The sequence below is a fragment of the Chrysemys picta genome, chromosome 16 (assembly GCF_011386835.1).
Source record: "Chrysemys picta bellii isolate R12L10 chromosome 16, ASM1138683v2, whole genome shotgun sequence".
NCBI classification, from domain to species: domain Eukaryota; kingdom Metazoa; phylum Chordata; order Testudines; family Emydidae; genus Chrysemys; species Chrysemys picta.
Genome location: NC_088806.1, coordinates 6,020,835 through 6,048,640, shown reverse-complemented (window position 1 = coordinate 6,048,640; position 27,806 = coordinate 6,020,835). Strand labels below are relative to the sequence as shown.

Below are 27,806 nucleotides of genomic sequence, written 5' to 3'. Positions count from 1 at the left end.
CACACCGAGCAGGCAGGGGGAGGGGCCGCCAGCAGCAGCTCACACGGGGCAGCAGCACAGCTGAGCTGTGCAGAGGGGTGAGTGCCTTTGGGAGCCAGTATCCCCCCAAAAGGGGAGTCAACTTAGGGGAGAGTCGTTGCTTCAGCAAAGCAGGTATAGGGAGAAGCAAATAGGCAGGCTGCAGGCAGGGGGAGGGGCTGCCGGCAGCAGCTCGGTGAGGGGGGGTAGCTCAGCTGAGCTGTGCAGAGGGGTGAGTGCCTCTGGGAGCCAGTGTCCCCCCCAAAAGGGGAGTCAACTTAGGGGAGAGTCATTGCTGCAGCCGAGCAGGCATGGACCCCTCCCTTAGGAGTAAAAATACAAGCCAGGTGCTTAATTACATCTCCAATAAATGGAGTAAAGAAGATGGAAATTAACAATTTCATAATGGTTAAATTTTAACTATATCACTAATAGAACCAAATAGTATTTGTATGATACAAATGTGTGAGTTTTTAGAAATAAAATTAAAAAAGTGAAATGATTTTTAATATATTGACAAATATTTTGTGTGATTTCACAGTACCTGCATCGAGTAACTTTTATACCTGATTTAGAATTTAATGTAACACTGACACAGTAGAATAGTGTTGTTTTTTAACGATTTTGCATATATTTGTATATATTTAATTTCTTTCACAGTCGCTTGGACCCGCGAAGCCCCTTCAAAAATCTAGTATGGCCCTCGTCTCATAAAGTTTGGAGACCCCTGATCTCTAGGCCATCCCTTGAGAGGTGTTTGTCCAGCCTGCTCTTAAAAATTCCCAATGATGGAGGTTCCACAACCTCCCTAGGCAATTTATTCCAGGGGTTAACCACTCTGACAGGAAGTTTTTCCTAATGTCCAACCTAAACCGTCCTTGCTGCAATTTAAGTCCATTACTTCTTGTCCTATCCTCAGAGGTTAAAAAGAACAATTTTTCTCCCTCATCCTTCTAACAACCTTTTATGTACTTGAAAACTGTGATCATGTCCCCTCTCAGTCTTCTCTTCTCCAGACTAAACAAATGCAATGTTTTCAATCTTCCCTCATAGGCTATGTTTTCTAGACCTTTAATCATTTTTGCTGCTCTTCTCTGGACTTTCTCCAATTTGTCCACATCTTTCCTGAAATGTGGTGCCCAGAACTGGACACACTATTCCAGTTGAGGCCTCATCAGCGCGGAGTAGAGTGTAAGAGTTATTTCTTGTGTCTTGCTCACAATACTCCTGCTAATACATCCCAGAATGATACTTGCTTTTTTTGCAACAGTTTAACTCTGTTGACTCATATTTACCTTGTGATCCACTATGACCCGCAGATCCCTTTCCGCAGTATTCCTTCCTAGGCAGTCATTTCCCGTTTTGTATGTGTGCAACTGATTGTTCCTTCCTAAGTGGAGTACTTTGGATTCATCCTTATTGAATTTCATCCTATGTACTTCAGACCATTTCTCCAGTTTGTCCAGATCATTTTGAATTTTAATTCTATCCTTCAAAGCACTTGCAACCCCTCCCAGCTTGGTGTCGCCTGCAAACTTTATAAGTGTAACAGAGAGACTCTGCTACTGGGAGGGTTTCACCATAGCTCAGAGGGTTACACCCTGGTGGGAGGGGGTTAGGCGTCTACTGGAATAAGGTCATTCTGTGCTTCACAGTGTGGCAGAACCTAGAATGTCCATTAGCAGGGAAAATCCTGGGGGGAATTGGCATGTGGGAATGGACAAAAACCCTGTCTGAAATCTCCTACATTGTCCTTCTCACTCTGGCAGGCTACAGAATAACATCCACATTTTGCTCCAGATCATCCCCTCCTCCCAGGGGGAAGGAAATGACTTCAATGGAGCTGGCTAAGGTAAAGGATTATCAGGGATCTGGTGATGGGTTCTGCTTGGAGGGAGAGGAGCAGTAAATGTATAGGAGGGTGGGAGCTGCTCGAAGTGGTGGGAGGCAGGAACTATCTAGGGTGGAGAAAGGGAGGGGACAGGATCTAACAAACCTGCTGAGACTTGTGTAATCTAGGGTGTGATGGGTTGTCACCCTGGGGTGCAGTGTGGGGGGCTTCTGGGAACCGCTGTGCCCTCTAACCCTGAAGCTGGGCTTGCCCTTCTCACACTGCTTTGCTGGAGATTCAGCCAGCCTCTCCAGGCCCTGTTATCACCCAACACAACAGCAGGTGATGTCATGAATCCAACTAAGATACCTGGGTGCTTTACCTAAGCCACTCAAGGACAGATAGAAGACAACAGCCAATTTCCCAGCGATGAGTGATAGCAAAGAAATCAAAGCAGATTAGTTAGGCTTAGTTTGAGTTTTTGGTTATTTCCTAACATACTAGATGAGTAGAATTTGAATTAGCAATTTCTCACCCTGACTGATGATAGAAGCAGTCCATCAAGTTTCCATACCCAAGCTTGAAATCCCTTTACCCTGGGACCAACACTTCCCCCAGTTCAGTCTTTGTTCCTCAGGTGCTTCCTCAGGTGGAGAAAGTGAATAAGGAAAAGTTATTTACTTGTTCCCATAATATAAGAACTAGGGGCCACCAAATGAAATGAATGAGCAGCAGGTTTAAAACAAATAAAAGGAAGTTCTTCACACAGCACACAGTCAACCTGTGGAACTCATTGCCTGAGGAGGTTGTGAAGGCTAGGACTATAACAGGGTTTAAAAGAGAACTAGATAAATTCATGGAGGTTAAGTCCATTAATGGCTATTAGCCAGGATGGGTAAGGAATGGTGTCCCTAGCCTCTGTTTGTCAGAGGGTGGAGATGGACAGCAGGAGAGAGATCACTTCATCATTACCTGTTAGGTTCACTCCCTCTGGGGCACCTGGCATTGGTCACTGTCGGTAGACAGGATACTGGGTTGGATGGACCTTTGGTCTGACCTAGTATGGCCATTCTTATTAATAGATTCATAGATTCTAGGATTGGAAGGGACCTCGAGAGATCATCAACTCCAGTCCCCTGCCCTCATGGCACGACCAAATACTGTCTAGACCATCCCTGATAGAAATTTGTCTAACCTACTCTTAAGTATCTCCAGAGATGCAGATTCCACAGCCTCCCTAGGCAATTTATTCCAGTGTTTAATCACCCTGACAGTTAGGAACTTTTTCCTAATGTCCAACCTAAACCTCCCTTGCTGCAGTTTAAGCCCATTGCTTCTTGTTCTATCCTTAGAGGCTAAGATGAACAAGTTTTCTCCCTCCTCCTTATGACACCCTTTTAGATACCTGAAAACTGCTATTATGTCCCCTCTCAGTCTTCTCTTTTCCAAACTAATCAAACCCAGTTCTTTCAGCCTTCCTTCATAGGTCATGTTCTCTAGACCTTTAATCATTCTTGTTTCTCCTCTCTGGACCCTCTCCAATTTCTCAACATCTTTCTAGAAATGCGGTGCCCAGAACTGGACACAATACTCCAGTTGAGGCCTAACCAGCGCAGAGTACAGAAGAAGAATGACTTCTCGTGACTTGCTCACAACACACCTGTTAATGCATCCCAGAATCATGTTTGCTTTTTTTGCACCAGCATCATACTGTTAACTCATATTTAGCTTGTGGTCCACTATAACCCCTAGATCCCTTTCTGCTGTACTCCTTCCTAGACAGTCTCTTCTAATTCTGTATGTATGAACCTGATTGTTCCTTCCTAAGTGGAGCACTTTGCATTTGTCTTTATTAAACTTCATTCTGTTTACCTCAGACCATTTCTCCAATTTGTCCAGATCATTTTGAATTATGACCCTATCCTCCAAAGTAGTTGCAATCCCTCCCAGTTTGGGTATCATCTGCAAACTTGATAAGCATACTTTCTATGCCAATATCTAAGTCGTTGATGAAGATATTGAACAGAGCCAGTCCCAAAACAGACCCCTGCAGAACCCCACTTATTATACCTTTCAAGCAGGATTGGGAACCATTAATAACTACTCTCTGAGTATGGTTTTCCAGCCAGTTATGCACCCACCTTATAGTAGCCCCATCAAAGTTGTATTTGCCTAGTTTATTGATAAGAATATCATGCAAGACCGTATCAAATGCCTTACTAAAGTTTAGGTATACCACATCCACTGCTTCTCCCTTATCTACAAGACTCATTATCCTATCAAAGAAAGCTATCAGATTGGTTTGACATGATTTGTTGCTGGCCATTCCCTATCACCTTACCACCTTCCAAGTGTTTGCAGATGATTTCCTTAATTACTTGTTCCATTATGCTCTTATGTTCCAGGAGTTCTCTTGTGTGGGGAATGAGGCCAAGAGATGATGTCACACCCACCTTATGTAGCTTTTCCATATGGGGGGAACACTTTGTTCCAAACTCAGTTCCCAGTCCAGTTTGTGGAAAAATATTGGTACCAAAATAGAGTTCAGTGTCATGTGGTCTGGTCACATGCCCTAGCATGCCCTGCTGAGTCATAGGCCTTGGCTACACTTGCGAATTACAGCGCTGTAAAGCCACCCCCAGCGCTGTAACTCACTCCCCGTCCACACTGGCAAGGCTTTTGCAGCACAGTATCTCCGTGGTTGCAGCGCTGTATGTACTCCAAGTCCCCGAGAGGAATAGTGTGTATTGCGCTTTCGCTGCGGCACAGATGTGGCCGCCCAATGCACTGTGACTGGCCTCCAGAAGTATTCGGCAGTATCCCACAATGCCTGTTTTAGCCACTCTGTTCATCAGTTCAAACTCTACTGCCCTGGCCTCAGGTAACCAACCATGTGACCCGCCCTTTACATTCCCTGGGAATTTTAAAAATCCCCTTCCTGTTTGCTCAGCCCAGCGTGGCATGGAGGGCTATCAGCGCATTGTTCCAGGTGACCATGGCTCCACACGCCAAGCAAGCCCCAGAATGGAGCAATGGCAAGTTGCTGGACCTCATCAGTGTTTGGGGGGAGGAAGCTATACAGTCCCAGCTGCGCTCCAGCCATAGGAATTACGATATCTTAGGGAAGGTATCAAAGGACATGATGGAAATGGGCCATGACTGGGACGCCCTGCAGTACAGGATTAAAGTGAAGGAGCTGTGGAGTGCCTACCGTAAAGCCTGCAATGCAAACGGCCGCTCAGGTGCTCCCCCCGCAACCTGCCAATTCTACTAAGAGCTGGATGCGATACTTGGGGTTAACCCCACCTCCACTCTGAGCACCACCATGGCTTCAGAGCCGGTGTGGCGGGGGGGAGGAGGAGGAGGAGGAAAACGGGAGTGAGGGTGGTGGGCCGGATGGAGACACACCAGAATCCCTGGAGCCATGCAGCCAGGAACTCTTCTCGAGCCAGGAGGAAGGTAGCCAGTCGCAGCGGCCGGTACTTGGTGGAGGACAAACAGAAGAGCAGGTTCCCGGTAAGCGGTTTTTTTTTCGGGAAGGAATTTTTTCGGTGCGGGCTCTTTGGGAGAGGAGGGTTAGGCATGCATGCCTAGATGCGGAATAGTGCATTGATGTGGTTTATCACATCGTAGTAATCGGCCTCGGTAATCTCCTCGAATGTCTCATCCAGAACGTGTGCAATGTGCTTGCGCAGGTTTATCAGGAGAGCCACCGTGGTCCTTGTCCCAGCCAGGCTAATGTGTCCGTGCCACTGTGCCACGAGGGGTGGGGGGACCATTACTGCACACAGGCAAGCTGCATATGGGCCAGGGTGGAAGCCGCATTGCAGTAGAAGATCCTCCCAGGTCACCCTCAGCAGCGAGATATCGTCCAAGACGAACTCCTGTGGAAAATGTTGGGACAGTGTTCAGTGTAGGTGCCCCCTGAAGCTGTTGGCTCTCCCCAAGGCACAGAAACCCAGAGGACAGTGCAGCCCTGAAACAATCAGTCCCCCTTACTCACCATTTTGAGGCTCCCATGGGATATGTGTGCTCTGTTTCGGACGGGAAAATTATGCTATTGTGTAGACCCTGTGCATTTTCTACTCCTTAAGTGCAGGGCAAATCATTAGTTTGTCTGGTATAAACAATTCTGCCTCTGTTAAATGTTGCATTTTGCCTATACAGCTGCATCAACCTTGAGACCTCAGTCGTCCCTCTTATCGCCTGCTCAGAGACTGCAAAGACTCAGGAAGAGACTGCAAAAAAACAAAGAAGACATGCTGCAAGAAGTGATGCGGCAATCTATTAAAGAGAATGAGAAAGCACAGAACTGGAGGGAGAGAGAAAGCAGGATCCTCCAGGAAAACACAGTGCACTGGCGGCAAAGCACGGAGCACCGGCAGCAAAGTACGGATCGGCTCATAAGCATTTTGGAGCGCCAAGCAGATGCTATCCAGGAGCTCGTAGCCATGCAGAAGGAGCTGTACCATAAGCGCAAACTCCACCCCCCCCCCCACAGCCCTTGTCCCAAAACTCTTTCCCTTGTGCCCCACTGTCACCTCCAACCCATTTTCCCCAATTTCCGTGTTCTTCATGCCACCAGCTGCCTCCAAAACCAGTATCTTCACCACCCAGCCCTGAAAACCACGACCCTTACCTTCTGCGCTCAACCCCCATCACCATGCAGTATAGCTATCCTGAAGTGCAGCACGCACTGCACAGCACACCAGACAGGACATACACGAATCTGTGATTGTACCATTCCCCACTCCACCCCCTTGTTTCTTTTCAATAAATAATTTTTTTTCTTTTCAATAAATGGATTTTTTGGCTTTGAAAACATTCTTTATTATTGCATAAAGTAAAAGACTCCTTAGCCCAGGAAATAAACAGGCACTGCAAGTCTGCTTGTCTGCTTAGCAAACACTGATTCCTAAAGATTGGAACTACTGCACTTCACTCCCGTGCAGGGCACCAGATATCACTCCTGGTTTTCAGCCTCAAATTGCTCCCTCTAGGCATCCCTAATCCTTTCAGCCCAGGGCTGGGCCCCTGTAATAGCCCTGCTCTCTGGCTGTGCAAATTCAGCCTCCAGGTGTTGAACCTCGGAGGTCCATGCCTGAGTGAAGCTTTCACCCTTCCCTTCACAAATATTATGGAGGGTACAGCATGCGGATATAACCGAGGGGATGCTGTTTTCGGCCAAGTCCAGCTTCCCATACAGAGATCGCCAGCGGCCCTTTAAATGGCCAAAGGCACACTCCACAGTCAATTCGGCACCGGCTCAGCCTGTAGTTGAACCATTTCTTGCTGCTGTCAAGGCTCCCCGTGTAGGGTTTCATGAGCCATGGCATTAACGGGTAAGCGGGATCTCCAAGGATCACAATGGGCATTTCAACTTTCCCTACCGTGATCTTCCGCTCTGGGAAAAAAGTCCCGGCCTGCATCTTCCTGAACAGCCAAGTATTCCGAAAGATGCATGCATCATGCACCTTTCCGGGCCAGCCTGTGTTGTCAATGAAACACCCACGGTGATCCACAAGCGCCTGGAGAACCATAGAGAAATACCCCTTCTGATTAACATACTTGGATCCTAGGTGGGGTGATGCTAGAATAGGAATGTGCATTCCATCTATCGCCCCTCCACAGTTAGGGAACCCCATTTGTGCAAAGCCATCCACTATTTCCTGCACGTTACCCAGAGTCACAGTTCTTCTGAGTAGGATGCGATTAATGGCCCTGCAAACTTGCATCAACACGATTCCAATGGTCGACTTTCCCACTCCAAACTGGTTCGCGACCGATCGGTAGGTGTCTGTAGTTGCCAGCTTCCAGATTGCAATAGCCACCCGCTTCTCCACTGGCAGGGCAGCTCTCAATCTCGTGTCCTTGCACTGCAGGGTGGGGGCAAGCTCCTCACACAGTCCCATGAAAATGGCTTTTCTCATCCAAAAGTTCTGCAGCCACTGCTCGTCATCCCAGACTTCCATGACCATGTGATCCCACCACTCAGTGCTTGTTTCCCGAGCCCAAAAGTGGCATTCCACGGTCCTGAGCATGTCTGTGAATGCCACAAGCAATTTCGTGTCATACGCGTTACATGGCTCGATAGCATCATCGGACTCCTCACTCTCACTGTCACTTTGGATCTTAAGGAATAGTTCGACAGCCAAACGTTACATGCTGGCAAGATAAGTCAGCATACGCCTCAGCAGTTCGGGCTCCATTTCCCGCAGACAGATCGCGCTGCACAGAAACCGTTGAAAGATGGCGCCAAAGGTGGACGGAAACAAAGGGATTGCTAGGATGCGAAGCGATGCATCACAGGGCGTTGGAACAGGATGCAGAATGCCCCGCACGCACGCCCCCTTCCCACAACCCACAGTGCCAGAATGGGAAGAGGTGCTCCGTGGGATAGCTGGCCATAATGCACCGCTCCCAATGGCGCTGCAAATGTGGCCATGACAGTGTTCTGGGCAGCTGTCAGTGTGGACAGACTGCAGCGCTTTCCCTACTCAGCTGTATGCAGACAGGTTTAACTCACAGCGCTGTACAGCTGCAAGTGTAGCCAAGGCCCTAGTAGCCATGACTCATAGGCTGTTTGAAACATTCACAGGAAGGCTAAGCTTTTCCATGGTCCATTGTTTTTGTTGATGAGCCATCAGCGCTGTCTGGCTTCTTCACTGTTGTACCTGAAAGGCTAGTTGTGGGTGTTACCCAGAGTAAGCACATTTGAAATACAGATACAAAGTCAATATCCATAACTTCAAATATAAACATGATCCATGCACACAAATAGGATAATCATATTCAGCCAATCATAACTTTTCCAATGACACTGCACATGACACATCTTGCACAAAATACCTCATAATTGTGTCCTAATCATTTTATACTCATACCACTATGCTGAATGGGGGTGTAGTGTCAGATAGGGCCTAATTTCAAGGCACAGGAGTTGGGAATGGAACTTTCCCTCAGTGTGGAACAGGAAATAACCTCCCAGCCAGGGCTGGGAAAACTTCCCAGATTCCCAGTGCTGGAGTCGGAATCTACTGACACTTCGTTAGTTACCACCACCCCCAAACTTTGTGGCAACTGCAAACTTTATCAGTGATGATTTTATATTCTCTTCCAGGTCATAAATAAGAATGTTAAATAGCACAGAGCCAAGAACCCATCCTTGTGGGAACCCCCTAGAAAGAAATCCGCTCGACCATGGTTCCCCATTTACAATCACTGTTTTTAATGTATTTAATATATGCCGTGTGTATTTTGTATCTTCCTAGTCAAAATATTCTGCTGAACCAAGTCATATGCCTTACAGAAGTCTAGGTATATTACATGAATACTATTAGCTGCAACCAAACATTTGATCTCATCCAATACAGATATCCAGTTAGTTTGATAGGATCTATTGTGTCTACACTTTTGCTAATGGGTACTAATTATATTACCCTCCTTTAATTCTTTATTAATGAACTCCAGTATTGGCTGCTCCATTCTCTTGCCCAGTATCAATTTCAAACTAACACTCTTGTAATTAGCTGGGCCATCTCTTTTACACTTTTTAAATATTGGCACAGCATTAGCTTTATTCCACTTTTATGGAATTTCCTCAGTGTTCCAAGTCCTAATTAAAATCAACATTAATAGTCCACCACGCTCCTCCACCAGGTCTTTCAAAACTCTTATTATCTGGATCCGCTGATTTAAACACATCTAACTGTAATACCTGTTGTTTAACATCCTCGTGAGTTACTGTTGGAATGGAAAGAGTGTCGGCATCAACATCTTATGATATGAGTACATCATCTGTTTTTCTCCAAATCCAGGAGAGAAATATTTATTGAACACTTTTACCTCTTCTGTATTATTTTTGATAATTCTGCCATTTCCATCTAGTAATTTACCAGTATCATTGTTAGGATTAATTTTGTATTTAATATACTTTAAAAAACTTCTTTCTTATTTTCATTGATTGATCATTGATTTCTGATAGCTTCCCTTACCAATTTTCTAAAATTCTAACCTTCTAATTTATATTCTTTACTATTGAATTCCCCTTTCTTCCATATATTTTATTTGGAGAATGTTGGGATTTCTACCAGGGAGCCACCAGCAGGGTCCAGAGACAGCCCCATCTCCTGTATCATGCTCTGGCTAGTAGGTATGTGATAAATGTGAAGATGCTGCTTCCGTCTTTCAGCTGGGAGGCACAAAGGTTCTCTCTTTCTACCTTCTAATCCCTTCTGGCTTCTCTAAGCAAGGTGGGGTGGGACACCGTTAACATGTGCCTCCCAGAGCGTCCATTTACCTGGTGCTGCTGTTCTGTGAATAGTGGGGTTGTGAATGGTGCAGCAAGTACTGAGTGTTGGACTCTTATTCTTTCAGGGGCCGGTGACTTTCGAGGAGGTGGCTGTGTATTTCACCAGGGAAGAGGGGGTTCTGCTGGACCCCACTCAGAGAGCCCTCTACAGGGATGTCATGCAGGAGAACTATGAGACGGTGGTCTTGCTGGGTAAGGAGTCCTGTCCCTTTGGTTATTAGAAGCTGTGGGGTCTCTAAAGAATCTGAGTAGTAATAACTTTATACCTTTATTCATCATACACATTTTGACAAGTTTCCTTGCCCCCTTTTTTTTTGCCTTATCTCCCACCCACTAGTAAATTTTTGGACACGTGCCTTTTTGGTGCCATCGGTCATTTTAAAATTGCATTTAATGTACGCTTAGCTACATTAATAACTACATTAAAAACTGTAGCTTTCATGCCTTTTCCTCATTTTAAGAGGAAAATATACTGCCTGTAGAATTCTATATTAAGTAAATAGGTGTATGACTCATACATGGCTTATGTGACAGTCAGATGAGCTCCTCTTTTGATAGGAGAGCGTATAATGTTTCCATTCAGGATCCCACAGGTGAAGGGAGAACAGAGCTGTGGGAGGGGAGGAGAGGGGGGAGTAGATAATTCTGGGGTGCCAGGACATGGAGAGCGTGTGTGCAGAATTCGAGGTAAGAAGCGGCAGGGAGGGATGAGGTAGTGAGAGATGAGGAGAAAACACAAGAAGTTCCCAAGGTGCCGGGAGGTGGTGCTGGCTGAGAGTAATGGAAAGAATGGGAGGGGAGTGTGGAGGAAGGGCACCCAGGAAGTGGGCTGGGTGGGTCAGTGGAAGGGAGGAGAGGTTTGGGGATCTAGAGCTATGGGGGATCCCAGGCCTTTAACCCCGAATCCCTACCCAAGTCTTGTTGCTTTAGAGCCTACACTCCAGTTTTATTTCTGTTCAGTTTCACTTCATTATACATTTCCCCCCCAAATATTATTATTTTAACTCTTGACCTCCCTCTCCCACTCATTACCCCCCTGTCCGTATAACCTCCCCATCTCTAGGCACAGCGTCCCTGGCTAACCATCCTGAGTCCTTGCTGCATTCCTCCCTCTCACCCTGCTATGACTACCCAGGCACAAATGGGCATTTTGTTGATGATGTCACAGGGTGGTAGTGTAGCCTGTACAATTTTTACACCTATAAGATTACATATTGGGGTACAGTTTGCGCTTGTACTTGGCTACTCAAAGTTAATGGAGGAGATGGAATTTGGTGAAACACACAGAAACTTGATTTAATACAGACAGTTATAATTGAAATCATAGTCAAAAATCAATACACATAACGATTAGAGTAAGATAAGTGTATAAAGAGGGTTTTGGATTGTGCCTACTTACAAATTATGGACACCATTGGAAACAAAGTTCGAGGGGCAAGGGAGACCATCCACCCTGCTTCAGTATACACTGTCTTCGGGCCCGACAAAATGAAAAAATGGTAACTAGGAGAGGTATTTTCTCTGCTTTCTTATGATAATAGGATGGTGATATACCATATCTGCTCCTTTACTCTGATTACAATAATGTCAATAACTGCCCCAAACCATATGTAGCCTTTGGGAAGTCCATAATTAAGCACCAAGCATTAATATTCATGATTTAGGTCACTTATTTATTAATAATTCCAATATATGAATGCGGTCCAACTGCTAAGATACTTCATAGCAACCTAATTGCTAAAGCCCGCCCCAAATTTACTTCCTTTCAGAATCCTGTGGCATATTGAACCTGTTTGTGGTTCCTCGTTAGTCTCTCAAAATGAGGGTGCAAAATATCTGACCTGGGATTCTCTACTTAGGCCTATTTAGATAAATCCCAGACTTCAGCATAACTACTCCCAGAAAGCCTCAACCTAATATAAGACCCTGAACTGTAGCAAGCTTATGCTATGTCTACACTACCACAGTAAGTCAACCTACGCTGCGCAACTCCAGCTATATGAATAACGTAGCTGGAGTCGATGTACCTTAGGTCGAGTTACCGCAGGGTCTACTTACCTTAATCTTCTTGTCAGGGGTAGAGTACAGGGATAGATTGGAAAGCGATCTGCAGTCGAGTTGGCGGGTCTTTACTGCACCCGTTACATCGACCTCCGGTGGATCGATCTCAGAACGTTGATCCCGGCTGTAGTGCAGTCCCTGCCCTTAACCCATTTATTTATGATCACCTCCTTGCCCCTCCATGTATGTTCCAAGCTAATAAGCAATACTTTGATAATGACATTTTACCTCTAGCGAGTATAAAATTGCCCACAAGACATGAGACTAGGTCACAGATCATAAAATCAGGTCAGGGTCAACAGGAGTGAGAGTTTGAAGAATCTTGTCCCCCCTCTCCCCATGTGCAGCAACCAGAAGCTGTCTTCCCTCCCGGCTCCTTGGATCTTCGAGCCTGTCCCTCCTGAGGTTGCGTGGCCCAGTTCTTGTTTCTTACATTCTCCTTTTCCGGAAGAATTAGAGGCTGTTGCTCTTGAATTTTAGTGTTTAATTCCCCAGCCTTCTCCACACACTGGGGGAGTTTAATTCTTCCTCCCATTACACCTGAGTCACTAGATTTCCTAATTCCCCAAAATGTGCTTTTGCGATGTCACAGTTCTGAGGTAGCTAAGCCTTTGACCTGTCTCCATGGTCTGCTCAAGGAATGCTTCTCAGGTATCAGGTCTCTAGCCAGCCCCTCTTTATGGGTAGGGAACCACATGCCTCTCCTTTTTGACCAGGGTTTGTGGATTGCAGCTTGTTCTCCACTGTGTTCACTGGACTAACATCCAGTTCCTGTGCTTTGCTTTCTCTCTAAGGGCTGTGAGCAGTGTGTGTGTGTGATAGAGGTGGGGATTTTGGTGATACTTGTATGATACCAATACACACCTCAGTTTCCCTCTGTGATTGGTATTGCTATGATTATGATGAGCGGGCGACATGAGGTGTTTTGTCATGTATCTGTCATGGGGTGCTATGAATGGGTCATTAAGGACTGGCTGGTGCCAACCTACATCAGTGGAATACCCGACAGAGGCAAGGGAATAATTGTCACCTGTCCATGGGAGGATCTCCGTTTGGCTGAGTGAAACATACATGGACTCGTTATGTTTTTGGGAGCAGGAAGAACTGGGCTTGCAGATGCAGGGAGCTCTACCGGAATGAAGACAAATGAACAGTCACAGTGAAAGGAAACCAAAGCGTTTTCTACAGCAGCAGGGCACAAGGGCATTGGCTAATATGGACTATATTGTCTTTGTTGCTTCCCTGTGCTAATCTAAGGACTTTACAATGCTGTGTTTCGGTTGACTAATAAACCCTGCTATGTTTTAAAAGTCTGCCCAGTGTCACAGCACAAACTTACTCTGTTCATTGAATGAGGAACAGTCTCTGAACAGCAGTGTAGTTCAGCTGGACCTGCTGGGCAGAGTTCACAGGTTGAAATAGGAGTTTTGAAGCCAAAGGCTCAGTCTCAGGTGTTGAAGCTACATGGCCTATCCTTGTGGAAGAGTGGGACCCCTTGGGGGTGTAGTGCACTCAAGAGGCACCTCCCAAGGACTGTTTAAAAGCCAGGGCATTGCACAGATCCTATGGATCCATGACATTGTGCCAGTGCACCTTATGGGGAAAAGATATAAAAAAAGAAAAGACCCTCTAAATGTGTATTTACCATTGCCCCCTCATCAGTCATCATAGGAATCCCTGATCAGTTCCAAAGTGTATTAAAACCTTCCTTAAAGGCTTACCTGTTGGTTATCAGGTCATGTCAGTTTTGTTAGTGGGCTTTCCCTTCACCCTCCCACTTCCCTGGTTCTTGTCACGCAGACAGCAAGCAGCAAAAAGACCAGTAGTCCGAAGCACAGAGAATGCGATGTTTATTGGGGTTAGTTTCCAAGCAGGCATATTCCGAAGCCCTTCAAACCAGTCGGGATTATCTCTATACATGATAGAGTCTGTTGCCCAGTGTTCCCTTCCCAGCTCTGATACCGCAGAGCGTTTTCCCTGTTTCCCCCATCCCATCTCTGATGCCACAGAGCCTTGCCTGTGTCCCCATTCCCTGTTCCTGTTTCCCCCCTTTAAGAAACATGATTCCAATTTCCTTTCCCTCTCCTGTTTGATCTTGTTTATATAGTAATATTCTCTGCTATACCTTAACCAATCATTGTACTGAACTTTAACTAACCAATTCTAACATATTGTAACATAATTCTCTAACCAATTATATCCCACTACGTAATTTACTTACACCTAGCAACATTAATTTTACAGCAGACAAAAACAATTAGAGAACCAGACTGATTAACAAGGTAAAAGTGATGGCCATAAAGATAAAACAATACAGAAATGAGGGTTTCACAACCACAACCATTGATAAGTGATTTCTTGCCAGACAGGATGCTATCAAACTAAGTTTTCTTTAACCATCTTAAAATATGTTTCTTTATCTGGTGGTGATGGGCACTATCCAGACAGGATTGTCTTCGTAACAGCCAAATAGCACCTTATTTCAGTGTGACTGATTTGGGATGTGAGGATGTGACCCTATACTCCCCAGTTTATGGCTGCCCCTGCTGCTTAACCAAAGGCCTTAGCCTAAGAACAAGGCCTCAGACTATCCTAGTGAGAGAAGGCCCATACACAGGCAGACTGTGATTTTGATTCTTTGTTTTTATACCCCTGTAACTAGCTAAGTGATAAAAATACACCTAAGTTCTTAAAGTATAGGCTTTATAGGCAGCTTGAATATCTCTATTCTAACAGTGGGTTCTACTCCTTCCCCCATTCTGTGTCTGTCTCGTCTATTTAGATTGTAAATTCTTCAGGGCATGGGCCATCTACTATTCTCTGTTTGTACTTTGCCTAGCACAATGGGGACCCACTATTAGTTGGTCCTTAGGCACTAAGGTAATGAATATGATTTATAATAATAATAACCCTCCTTCCACTTTGAGCCAAGGAAGCTGGCCTTGGTATTTTACTGCTTAAAAATGAGCTGGAGTTAAAACCATGGAATATTCTTTGTGACAAATATCCCACAAATTCCACTGACCTCCCTTGTTTTCTTTGCCTGGAGTAGGGTTTCCAGTTTCCAAACCTAATGTGATCTCACAGCTGGAACGAGGGGAAGAGCCGTGGATCCCAGACCTCCAGGGCTCTGAGAAAGAAGTGCTTCTGAAAGCTGCCTTCACAGGTGAGGAATTGGTTAAACCAATTCAACAACTGTTTAGGAATGCAGGAAACAATTGGGATGCCCTACAAAGACCCTGTGAGCTCTCCAAGTTCAGGATAGTTCCCTGCAGAATGGAATCATTATGGTGGATGTCACTCATGGCTTCCCACCTATTCTGACTGACAACTGGCAGCACATCCATCCCTGATCTCACTTTTCCCTGAGTGTTCTGGTGAGATGCGGACCAAGACTGATCCCTTTCTCTCTTCTCTGGGGAAGGGTTTGGGGAAAATCAGCTCCTGATAGGTTTGATCTCTCCCACACATATTTTGGTTTGTTCATCCCTTTTTCCATTCCTCTCTCTGAGATTTCCTTTCTTTCTGGCGCAGGGAGTGACCTATGTCTAGATTCTCTCTGTCTTCCATCAGGTGATGGGATGGTGAGTGAGAATGAGGAGGAGAAACCCCAGCAGGAAGATGCTGAGCAAGTAGAACCACATGGAATGTTATCAGGAAGATCCAAAGGGAATGTCTCCGGGAGTTGTGCACTCCGAGAAAAAGCAATATCATGTGTGACTCAGGAGATGCCAGAGGAAAACTTCAGTAGCCTCTCAGACCTTATAACCCGTGATAGAATCAACTTGGAAGGGAGACACTACACATGTCATGAGTGCGGGAAAAGATTCAGTTGGAGCTCACACTTTCTCACACATTGGAGAACCCACACTGGAGAGAAGCCCTACACGTGCTCTGAGTGCGGGAAAAGTTTTAGTAAGCGTTCAAACCTTATCACACATCAGAGAATCCACACAGGAGAGACTCCCTACACATGCGCTGAGTGTGGGAAAAGCTTTAATCGGAGCTCAAACCTTATCAGACATGAGAGAATCCACACAGGAGAGACGCCCTATACGTGCTCTGAGTGCGGGAAAAGCTTAATTGATAGTTCAAGCCTCAACTCACATCAGCGAATCCACACAGGAGAGACACCCTACACATGCTCTGAGTGCGGGAAAAACTTCAATCAGCGCTCTGCCCTTAGGAGACATAGGAGAATCCACACGGGTGAGAAACCTTATGGATGCTCTGAGTGCAGGAAAAGCTTTAGTCAGCGTTCAGACCTTATCACACATCAGAGAATCCACACAGGTGAGAAGCCCTACACGTGCTCTGAGTGCGGGAAAAGCTTCAATGATCGCTCAAACCTTATCACACATGAGAGAATCCACACAGGAGAGACGCCCTACACGTGCTCTGAGTGCAGGAAAAGCTTTAGTCAGCACTCACAACTTATCTCACATTATAGAATCCACACAGGAGAGATGCCCTACGCGTGCTCTGAGTGTGGGAAAAGTTTCAGGGAGAACTCACACCTTATCAGACATCAGAGAATCCACACAGGAGAGACTCCCTACACATGCGCTGAGTGTGGGAAAAGCTTTAATTGGAGCTCAAACCTTATCAGACATGAGAGAATCCACACAGGAGAGACGCCCTATACGTGCTCTGAGTGCGGGAAAAGCTTAATTGATAGTTCAAGCCTCAACTCACATCAGCGAATCCACACAGGAGAGACACCCTACACATGCTCTGAGTGCGGGAAAAACTTCAATCAGCGCTCTGCCCTTAGGAGACATAGGAGAATCCACACGGGTGAGAAACCTTATGGATGCTCTGAGTGCAGGAAAAGCTTTAGTCAGCGTTCAGACCTTATCAGACATCAGAGAATCCACACAGGAGAGACACCCTACATGTGCTCTGAGTGTGGGAAAAGCTTCAATGATCACTCAAACCTTATCACACATAAGAGAATCCACACAGGAGAGATGCCCTACACATGCTCTTAGTGTGGGAAAAGCTTTAGTCAGCACTCACAACTTATCTCACATTATAGAATCCACACAGGAGAGACACCCTACACGTGCTCTGAGTGCGGGAAAAGCTTCAATGATCGCTCAAACCTTATCACACATGAGAGAATCCACACAGGAGAGACGCCCTACACATGCTCTGAGTGTGGGAAAAACTTCAATCGGAGCTCTGACCTGATTATACATCAGAGAATCTACACAGGTGAGACACCTTACAGATACTCTGAGTGTGGGAAAAGCTTCAAAAAGAGCTCACACCTTATTAGACATCAGAAAATCCACATAAGAGAACTGTAACAAATGCCTTGATTAGGGCTGGGCAAACATTTTTTTTTTTTTTAATAATCACATTTGCTAATTCTCACATAGTGATCTGTGCACCATCTTCACTGTGGTCTCTCAGCTCCACGAGATGAGTTGCCTGCTTCTGCCTTTTGCACTCACCTTCTTTGGGGTCAGTCCTCTGATCTTTTCTATCAACTCCTTTCCTTTTGAGTCATAGGAGTGTGTCCCCGTCCAGCCAGGAATGTTCATCAGCTCCAGGTGGGAGACAAAGGTTTGATTCCCAACAAGCTACACTGAGGCAAAACTACCTGTGCCTTACAGCCACTAGGACTGTACATGGCATTGGCTGCTCAAGTTAGTGATCTTGGTGTAAAAAGACAATTATAGTTGTAGTGTAGATCCAGCCCAGGTGCAGTGTTTGGCATTAGCTTTCCCCTTGACCAGCCCTAAACTACATCACTTTTCCTAGTCTAAACAAACCCTGAGCATCACGGTTATTCTGATGTTGCTTCAGGTTGTACTGGAGAGCAGATATTTTTACAACCATTTTCCTCACTTAAAATATATTGAACTATAAGAAAGAGCAGGAACAGGGCAGGGATAGGGAAAAATGTCATTTCACCCTCTGTAACAAGAGAAGAAGATAGGGTAAATCAAAGGGATTCCCTTATTCCTCATCACCATCCCAATCCCCTGTTCAACTGGTTAGGTCAATATTTTTTCTAAAGGGCTGGGAAGAGGATTCCCTAGTAAATGACTTGTAACTAAGCAAAATACCCATGCATTTGGCTCCCAAAGCAGTTGTGGCCCAGGCCCTGCAGGAGGTCGCTCCTGAAGATCTGCTTCCTAATCAGGTGCATGTTGCCTATTATTTGGGAAATGCAATCCCTATCTGGTTAGAAATGGGAAAAATGGAAGATTCTGCAAATGAGTAGAAAATGAAATCCATGTTGAATGTGATAAAGCTGCAAAAATATGCCTATTTTTAATAGATTCCTGACATTTGGTATCTTACAGGGATTCTAAGCCGCACCTGAATATAGTCCCTAATTTAAATCTGTGCCATCAGATTAAAGATATACAAGAGCATAGTTGGGGGAGTTATACCTCACTATCACTACTGATATGTTGTGTGGTTAGTGAAGAATTCTACGCCAGAGAAGTATAAAATTACTCCAAGTAAGATCAAAGATTTGACAAGAACTCATGTAGAAATTGCAGGTAGTGGTGGTTGATTTTCATCCCAGAGATGGAAGCTATGGTGACCTGTGGCCGATGTAAACTGTTTTTAGAACACTGCTCCCTAGTTAAGTGGCATTGATCACACTCCTAAAGATGCCATTATTAAATTGGGCACAACTGTCTTTTACCATTTGGATCCAAAGTTTCATGAAGCACAGAGAGAATCATAGAAGATTAGGGTTGGAAGAGACCTCGGGAGGTCATCTAGTCCAACCCCCTGCTCAAAGCAGGACCAACCCCAACTAAATCATCCCAGCCAGGGCTTTGTCAATCTGGGCCTCAAAAACCTCTAAGGATGGAGAGTCCACCACCTCCCTAGGAAACCCATTCCAGTGCTTCACCACCCTCCTAGTGAAATAGGGTTTCCTAATATCCAACCTAGACCTCCCCCGCTGCAACTTGAGACCATTGCCTGTTGTTCTGTCATCTGCCACCAGTGAGAACAGCTGAGCTCCATCCTCTCTGGAACCCCCCTTCAGGCACTTGAGGGCTGCTATCAAATCCCCCCCCCCCACTCTTCTCTTCTGCAGACTAAACAAGCCCAGTTCCTTCAGCCTCTCCTCATCATTCATGTGCCCCAGATCCCTAATCATTTTTGTTGCCCTCTGCTGGACTTTCTCGAATTCTCCACATCCTTTCTTTAGTGGGGGCCCCAAAACTGGACACAATACTCCAGATGTGGCTTCACCAGTGCCGTATAGAGGGCAATAATAACTTCCCTCGATCTGCTAGCAATGCTCCTACTAATGCAGCCCAATATGCCATTAGCCTTCTTGGCAACAAAGGCACACTGCTGACTCATATCCAGCTTCTCATCCACTATAATCCCCAGGTCCTTTTCTGAAGAATTGCTGCTTAGCCAGTCGGTCCCCATCCTGTGGCGGTGCATGGGATTCTTCCCTCCTAAGTGCAGAACTCTGCACTTGTCCTTGTTGAACCTCAACAGCTTTCTTTTGGCCCAATCCACTAATTTATCTAGGTCACTCTGGACCCTATGCCTACCTTCCAGCGTATCTGCCTCTCACCCCAGTTTAGTGTAATCTGCAAACTTGCTGAGGGTGCAATCTATCCCATCATCCAGATCATTAATAAATATGTTGAACAAAACCGGCCCCAGGACTGACCCCTTGGGCACTCCGCTTAATACTGGCTGCCAAATAGACATTGAACCATTAGTCACTACCCGTTAAGCCTGACAGTCTAACCAGCTTTCTATCCACTTTATAGTCCATTCATCCAATCTGTACTTTTTTAACTTGCTGATAAGAATACTGTGGGAGCCCATATCAGAAGCTTTGCTAAACTCAAAATATATCACATCCATTACTTTCCCCATATCCCCAAAGCCAGTTCTCTCATCAAAGTAGGCAAAGAGGTTGGTCAGGCATGACTTGCCCTTGGTGAATCCATGTTGACTGTTCCTGATCACCTTCCTCTCCTCCAAGTGCTTCAAAATGTTTTCCTTGAGGACCTGCTCCATGATTTTACCAGGGACTGAGGTGAGGCTGACTGGTCTGTAGTTCCCTGGGTTCTCCTTTCCTTTTTTAAAGATTGGAATTATATTTGCCTTTTTCCAGTCATCCTGGACCTCCTCTGATCACCACGAGTTTTCAAAGATAATGGCCAATGGCTCTGCAATCACATCAGCCAATTCCCTCAGCATCCTCAGATGCATTAGATTAGGACCCATGGACTTGTGCATGTCCAGCTTTTCTAAATAGTCCTTAACCTGTTCTTTCACCACTGAGGGCTGCTCACCTCCTCCCCATACTGTGTTGCCCAGGACAGCAGTGTGGGAGCTGACTTTGTCTGTGAAGACCGAGGCAAAAAAAGCATTGAGTACTTCAGCTTTTTCCACATCATCTGTCTCTAGGTTGCCTCCCCCATTCATTAAGGGTCCCACATTTTCCCTGACCTTTTTCTTATTATTAACATACCTGTAGAAACCCTTCATGTTACCCTTCACATCCATTGCTAGCTGCAACTCCAGTTGTGTTTTGGCCTTCCTCATTACACCCCTGCATGCTCGAGCAATATTTTTATACTCCTCCCTAGTCATCTGACCAAGTTTCCACTTCTTGTAAGGTTCCTTTTTGTGTTTAAGCTCAACGAAGATTTCACTGATAAGACAAGCTAGTCGCCTGCCATATTTGCTATTCTTTCTGCACATCGGGATGGTTTGTTCCTGTGCCCTTAATAAGTTTTCTTTAAAATACAGCCAGCTTTCCTGGACACCTTTCCCCCTTATCTTAGCCTCCCAGGGGATCCTTCCCATCCGTTCCCTAAGTGAATCAAAGTTTGCTTTTCTGAAGTCCAGGGTCCATATTTTGCTACTCTCCTTTCTTCCTTTTGTGAGGATCCTGAACTCAACCATCTCATGGTCACTGCTGCCCAGGTTGCCACCCACTTCTACTTCCCCTACCAATACTTCCCTGTTTGTGAGCAGCAGGTCAAGAGGAGAATGGCTCCTGGTTGGTTTCTCCAGCATTTGCACCAGGAAGTTATCCCCAACACTCTCCAAAAACTGTCTAGATTGTTTGTGCACTGCTGTATTGCTCTCCCAGCAGATGTCAGGGTGATTGAAGTGCCCCATGAGAACCAGGGCCTGTGATCTGGAAACTTCTGTTAGTTGTCCGAAGAAAGCCTCATCTACCTCATCCTCCTGGTCCGGTGGTCTATAGCACACAACCACCACGACATCACCCGTGTTGCTCTCACTTCTAAACTTAACCCAAGGACTCTCAACTGGCTTTTCTCCAGTTTCATACTGGAGCTCTGAGCAATCATACCACTCTCTTACATACAGTGGAACTCCTCCATCTTTCCTCGCCTGCCGGTCCTTCCTGAACAGTTTATACCAATCCATGTCACTTCTCCAGTCATGTGAACTGCCCCACAAAATCTCTGATATTCCAGTCACATCATAGTTCTTTGACTGTGCCAGGACTTCCAATTCTTCCTGCTTGTTTCCAAGGCTTCTTGTGTTTATTTACATGCACCTAAGAAAACTAGCCGATTGCCCTGCTTTCTCAGTATGAATCAGGAAGCCCCCCCCCCATTGCATCCTCCTTGTGTTTCCTCCCGATATCCCACTTCCCCACTTACCTCAGGACTTAGGTCACCATCCCCAGGCGAACCTACTTTAAAGCCCTCCTCACTAGGTTAGCAAGGCTGCCTGTGAAGATACTCTTCCCTCTCTTCGTTAGGTGGATCCTGTCTCTTTCTAGCAATCCTTCTTCCTGGAACATGCCATTGTCGATGAATCCAAAGCCCTCTCTCCAAGGCCAGCAGCATAACCACACATTTACCCTCACAATTCGACGGTTCCTACCTGGGCCTTTTCCTTCAACAGGGAGGATGAATGAGTACACAATTTTCACCTCAAACTCCTTTATCCTTCTTCCCAGAGCCAAGTAGTCTGCAGTGACCCACTCAAGGTCATTCTTGGCAGTATCATTGGTACCCACATGGAGAAGTAGGAACGGCTAGCAGTCCCAAGGCTTGATCAGTCTCGGCAGACACTCCATCACATCCTGAATTGTAGCTCCAGGCAAGCAGCACACTTCTCGAGTCTCTGTCTGGTCAGCAGATGGATGACTCCGTCCCCCTTAGGAGGGAGTCCCCGACCACCACCACTCATCTCCTTCTCTTGGGAGTGGTGGTCGTGGAACCCCCATCCCTAGGACAATGCATCTCATGCCTTCTGGTCAATGGGGTCTCCTTCTGATCCCTAGATTGCTCTTCCAAATCATTCTCCACAGTAGAACCTGTGCAGAGAACCTGAAAATGGCTTTGTACCTCTATCTGCATTGGGGGTACATGGGTTCTCCTCATTCTTCTTCTGGAAGTCACATGGTGCCTGTTTTCTTCCCTGTTCTGCCCTGCCCTCTCTGATTCTTTGGCATGTTGTGCCTCCAGAACCAAACGCTGACTTCTGTCCAGAAAGTCTTCATTTTCTCTGATGCAACACAAAGTTGATACTTGCATCTCTAGTCCTTTAATATGGAGACCAGTTTGCACTTTGTAGAGCTAAAGTCACTTCTGTCCTTTGGGAGAAAGATAAACATGGCACATCCTGTGCAGGTCATAACAGCTGATTGCTCAGTATCCATGTCTTCCTTCTAAATGTGTCCTCAGATGTTGTATTTACTTCTCACAGAAGCCTGAAAGGCAAAAACACTCTGAGGAAACTCCCCCAGGCAAACTCCCAGGCAATAGCTGATTCCTTCAGAGCCATTCCATGCCTCTGGGTCCCAATCTGGCTGCCTTGTTGGACAAGAAGCACTTCCATGCTGGGCAAATGATGGTAGCCAATAAGGGAATGTATCAGATTCCAAGCTCAGACTGCAGGATACGTGAATGCTGAGTCCAGAGTCTGTGGTTTGGTCTCTTAGATTTGCTATTAAGTCTAATGCATGTGTATTACTTCTCCTGCTGCTACTTTGAAAGATTAGCAAGTGTGAAAATAGAGCACAAAAAGGTGTTTTTTCTCATGATGCAGCCTTCCCACATAGTGTGAGACCCCTTCTTCCCACACTTATGGGAGAAGACCCAGGGAAAAATGAACTCACAGAAATGGAAGGCTCCTAGGTTATTGTAGAATGTGACTTCACACAAAGCTCATTGGGTGGAAATTGGAATCAAGAGAAAACTGCCCTATAGGTTTATATTTTGTAATTGTTGAATAAATTGTTACCAGTGACAATGAAATTAAAAATGAAGTTAATTAGTGTAATGTAAGAGGCTGATTATGTGATAACTTTCAGGGTTACAATATAATTCAGGTATCAGAGGGGTAGCCGTGTTAGTCTGAATCTGTAAAAAGCAACAGAGGGTCCTGTGGCACCTTTGAGACTAACAGAAGTATTGGGAGCATAAGCTTTCGTGGGTAAGAACCTCACTTCTTCAGATGCAAGTCTGAAGAATATAATTCAATATAATTCAGGTTTTCTTCTAGTTCTCTCCCTGCCCTGTCCTACTATATAGGAAATGGTGGCTAATCCTGAAATTAAAGCCTCATTCCAAAGGAATTAGAGTGGGGGAATATGTGAGAGAAATAGCATGTAGGAGAATAGAGACCCAGTAGAGACTGTAATTATTTCTATTTAAAATGGAATTTATTTTGATAAATTTTAAATCTTCTGTTAAGAGGAAAATTACTTGAGACAGGATTTGGAACCTTTTACCCAGTTAGAGGGTAGCTGCCACAGAGTTCTCCAGGTCTCTTGTTTGCAAAGCAAAGATGTCACATCAAGCAGATGTCAAAATCTAAAATGGTGATGGATGTGTGATGGTAGTTTTTCTGGGTTGTTGTTTTTTTAATGTAATTTTTGTTTTTGCAACCAGTTATTTTTATAGGTGCTGAGACCCCTTTTCCTTTTGAGCACATCTGTTTAACCCTCAGGCCTGGCTTTGAAAACCTCCTCAGAACTGGCCTTGTGTTTCTTTCATGTTTGTTATCTTTGGGGTTCACACATCCACACTACATGCGGTTCACAGCAAGAGATACTTTGAGAAACCTGCTGGGTTAAGCGGGCCTTTTCCAAACTGATATTGGCCCAAAGTCTGCCTCAATTCAGCTGGATTGGGACACATCTGTATCAAAGGAGTGGCTCACACCTGATTTGTCCTGAGACCTTGGGGGAGGGGTAGTAAAATAGGATAATTAGGAATCGACAACAATAAAGTTAAAGGTAAGGGTGAAAGACCCTCACCTTGCAGGTCAACAAGCCTGTTCTGTTCATTCCCTCTGGTACTGGTCACTCTCAGGCAGCACACAGGGCTAGATGAAGGACTGTGGCTTTCCTCATCTGAAAGCTCTGCAGCCACTGCTCGTCATCCCAGATGTGCATGACAATGTGATCTCACCACTCAGTGCTTGTTTCCCAAACCCAAAAGCGGCGTTCCACTGTGGTCAGCACCTCCGTGAATGCCACAAGCAATCTCTTGTCATAGCTACTACGCATGGTGAGATCAATGTCGAACTCATCTGCCTTTGTAGTTTAAGGAACAACTCCACTGCCACTCGTGACATGTAGCATATTGGCTAACAGTGCAGGATCCATTCCTAAAGCACAAAGAGGCAGAATGCGCAGTACACCAACCATTGAAAGATGGTGCCAAATGTGGACGGAAGCACAGGGATTGCTGGGATGCGAAGCAATGCCTCACGGGGCATTGGGACAGGACCCAGGATGCCCCGCGACTCCCTCCGTCTTCCCACAACTCTTAGCGGCAGAAGAGGAAGCAATACTCAGTGTGATAGCTGCCCAGAGTGTACTGCTGTGAACATCGCTGCAAGTGCCACAAGTGTGAACATGCTATTGCGCAGGCAGCTGACAGTGTGAACACACAATAGCGGTTTCCCTTCAGCGCTCTCTGAGCGGCACTGAACTCCCAACACTGTAACTCTGCCAGTGTAGACATAGCCTCAGAGAGACTGACTGCCAGGATCCCAGGACTGATCCCCTCTGGGGAATGAAGCACAATGTCAACAAAACCCTACTAGCCCAAAGTGCTGGACCATCTATGCCATTACCTGGTTCCTAAACTGCAGCTACAGTTCCTACCTGAACTGTATCCAAAGACCGAGAATCCAAAGACCGAGAGGCGCAGAAATCCAACCCCTTATAATCTTAGAAATGTTTTGTTCCTTTTTCTATTTTGTGTCTATTTCTTTTTATGAACTTGGAGACATCCCAGCCTTTCTATTAGATTGGGGTGTAACAGTGTGTGTGTGTGTGTGTGTGTGTGTGTGTGTGTGTGTGTGTGTGTGTGTGTGTGTACACCTCTGAAATCTACCAAGGGAAGATGTTAGGAAGAATACTTCCCCAAATCTTAATAGCCTTAAAACTGCGCCCTATGAAATGACTAAATGCATGCTCCTCACCTATGGAAACATTGCAAGGAATTGAGCTGTCAGATATGTATTGTTCAGCGAGAGCTGTTTCAACTTCTTTTACTAATGTCTCTCTAAGGTCTGTATGTGATTTGGGGTGAGAGGACAGGAGAAGTATTAGCTACACAATAGTGAAATCTAAGGAGAAAACTGTAGTTGGCTTTGAGGTTGTGGGCTAAATGTAAGCAATAATTTGGTTTTGGTATTGAAATATTCAGCTGGGTAAAGCTGGGTTGCACTGCCTGGGTAAAAATCTCTGATTGGGGTTTTGGCATCACTAAATATGCACCTGCCTTCTTGGGTTGCTCTTTTAGGATTTATAAGGGTTGATTTTCTGCTGTATTAATCTGATGGAATCAAGTCATCAATTTAGTCAAACCAATGCAATATCCATGTTAACTCATTGATTTACTGATTTGACCTGAACTTTATCACTGTATTATTTAACCCTTAGCTGAGTGGCGTCTATAGTCATTTAGCCTTAGTGATGTGTCCACTTAGATTTATTTGTTCATGTTAATAAAACATGTAACTGGGATATTGAGTCATTTCTTTCAATAAGCAACCGGGGCTGGAACTTTTATTTGTATATTTCCTTTTAATTCAATCTCCATTTTCTTCATTTCATTACTGTTCTAAGTTAAGGAATGTGCAGCACCAAAAACTGATACAAGCCTTTTGCTGCCCCATTTTGTGCCCATTCAGCAGGAGTAGAGAACAAACACCTCCTGGAGCGGGGATTGTCACACTGGACTGTAAATACAGATGCATGTGCCCTAGGTTTGCTGTCTTTCTCCAATCATGGCACGAAGAAGAACAGGAGTACTTGTGGCACCTTAGAGACTAACAAATTTATTAGAGCATAAGCTTTCGTGGACTACAGCCCACTTCTTCGGATGCATATGGCACGAAGGTGACACCTACAGCTCCTTGTAATCATGCCTGGCAGAAAGGCGACCCCTATGTGCATTCCCTTGGGAGGCAGGGGGATCTGGGAGACCCTGGACACTGGGGGATATTTACCCAGAGCTCAGGAGCAATCTACTCAGGGGTGATGCAGTAGAAAAGAGCTGTGCTCTGCTTTCCCCACTTATTTCTCCTTATCCCCTTTTGGTCTCTCTCTACACTTTCCCTTTCTTCCCCTCCCCCTACCCTCTGACAGGGAGACTTGGTCACTTCCCTGCTCCCAGGGCGCTCACTCTCCTGTAGCTGGATTGGCCCATGCGAGTGCTAATAGGAGCGAGAGCCTGGGTGTGGGTCAGTCCCTGCAGTGGCTCTGGGACACACAGAGGCAGAAGGAGGAGCAAAGATGGGGCTAGTTCCCACCTCAGAAAATCCCTGGCCCGGTGAGTGTGGCAGCTGCAGCCCGGTTGGGCTTGAAGGAGCCAGGAAGGGGCCGGAGCAGTGGGTAGCCGGGGGCTGGTAGGAAGGAAGGCAGGAAAAGAGCTGTGGGGCAGATCCCGGAGGCAGGGCGTTGTAAGGTATGAGACACTGCTGGTGATGCTGCCTCCAGTGTGAGCTAGGAGCCGGGGCTGAGCTCTGGGCTGCTGCTGCAGCCCCAGCACAGCTGGTCCAGGGACAGACTTTCACTGAAGTACTTCCTGTGCCCATCCGAGGTGGGGACTTTTTCCAGCTGGACCTAGTCCCAGGCTTTGCTGCCCCTGGCCCGGAGCTGCAGGCACCAGGGGCCAGAGAGACCCTGGGGCCAGCGCTGGGCGGGCAGGACAGAGACTCCGCCCAAAGGCTCCGGGAGCAGCAGGTCTCACTGTCCTTGGGTATCTGCTCCCAGGTGGAGAATGTGCCTGGGTGGGACGTGGACAGTGATGGAACCGCTGTCCTCACGCTGCCTCAGGTGCTCTTCTTCAGCTCCTGTTCTCTCCTTAGCTTGGCCTCACTCTGGCCCAGGTAGTTCCAGCTCACATGGAGGATGGGACCCCCTGGCCTGGTGACTGCCTTCCCTGTCTCTCAGGGTGAGCTGGAGCTTTGGCCTCTCCCCATTGCCCCTGGGGACTGTCAGTCTCAGGGTCCTGATTTCTCATTGACCTTTCCCCTTTCTTTTGATACTGGGAACTAGCCCACCAAAAAAACCCCACTAAGTTTTAGTAAGGGGCCAACAATCCCCTTACACAAGCCAGCCCCGTGAGG

At 46.0% G+C, this 27,806-nt stretch overlaps 1 pseudogene; it reads left to right on the top strand.

Moving 5' to 3' along the window:
• Positions 1-26,199, top strand: part of LOC103306722 (zinc finger protein 271-like) — a 47,589-nt pseudogene extending 21,390 nt beyond the window's left edge.
• Positions 26,200-27,806: the final 1,607 nt, after the last annotated feature.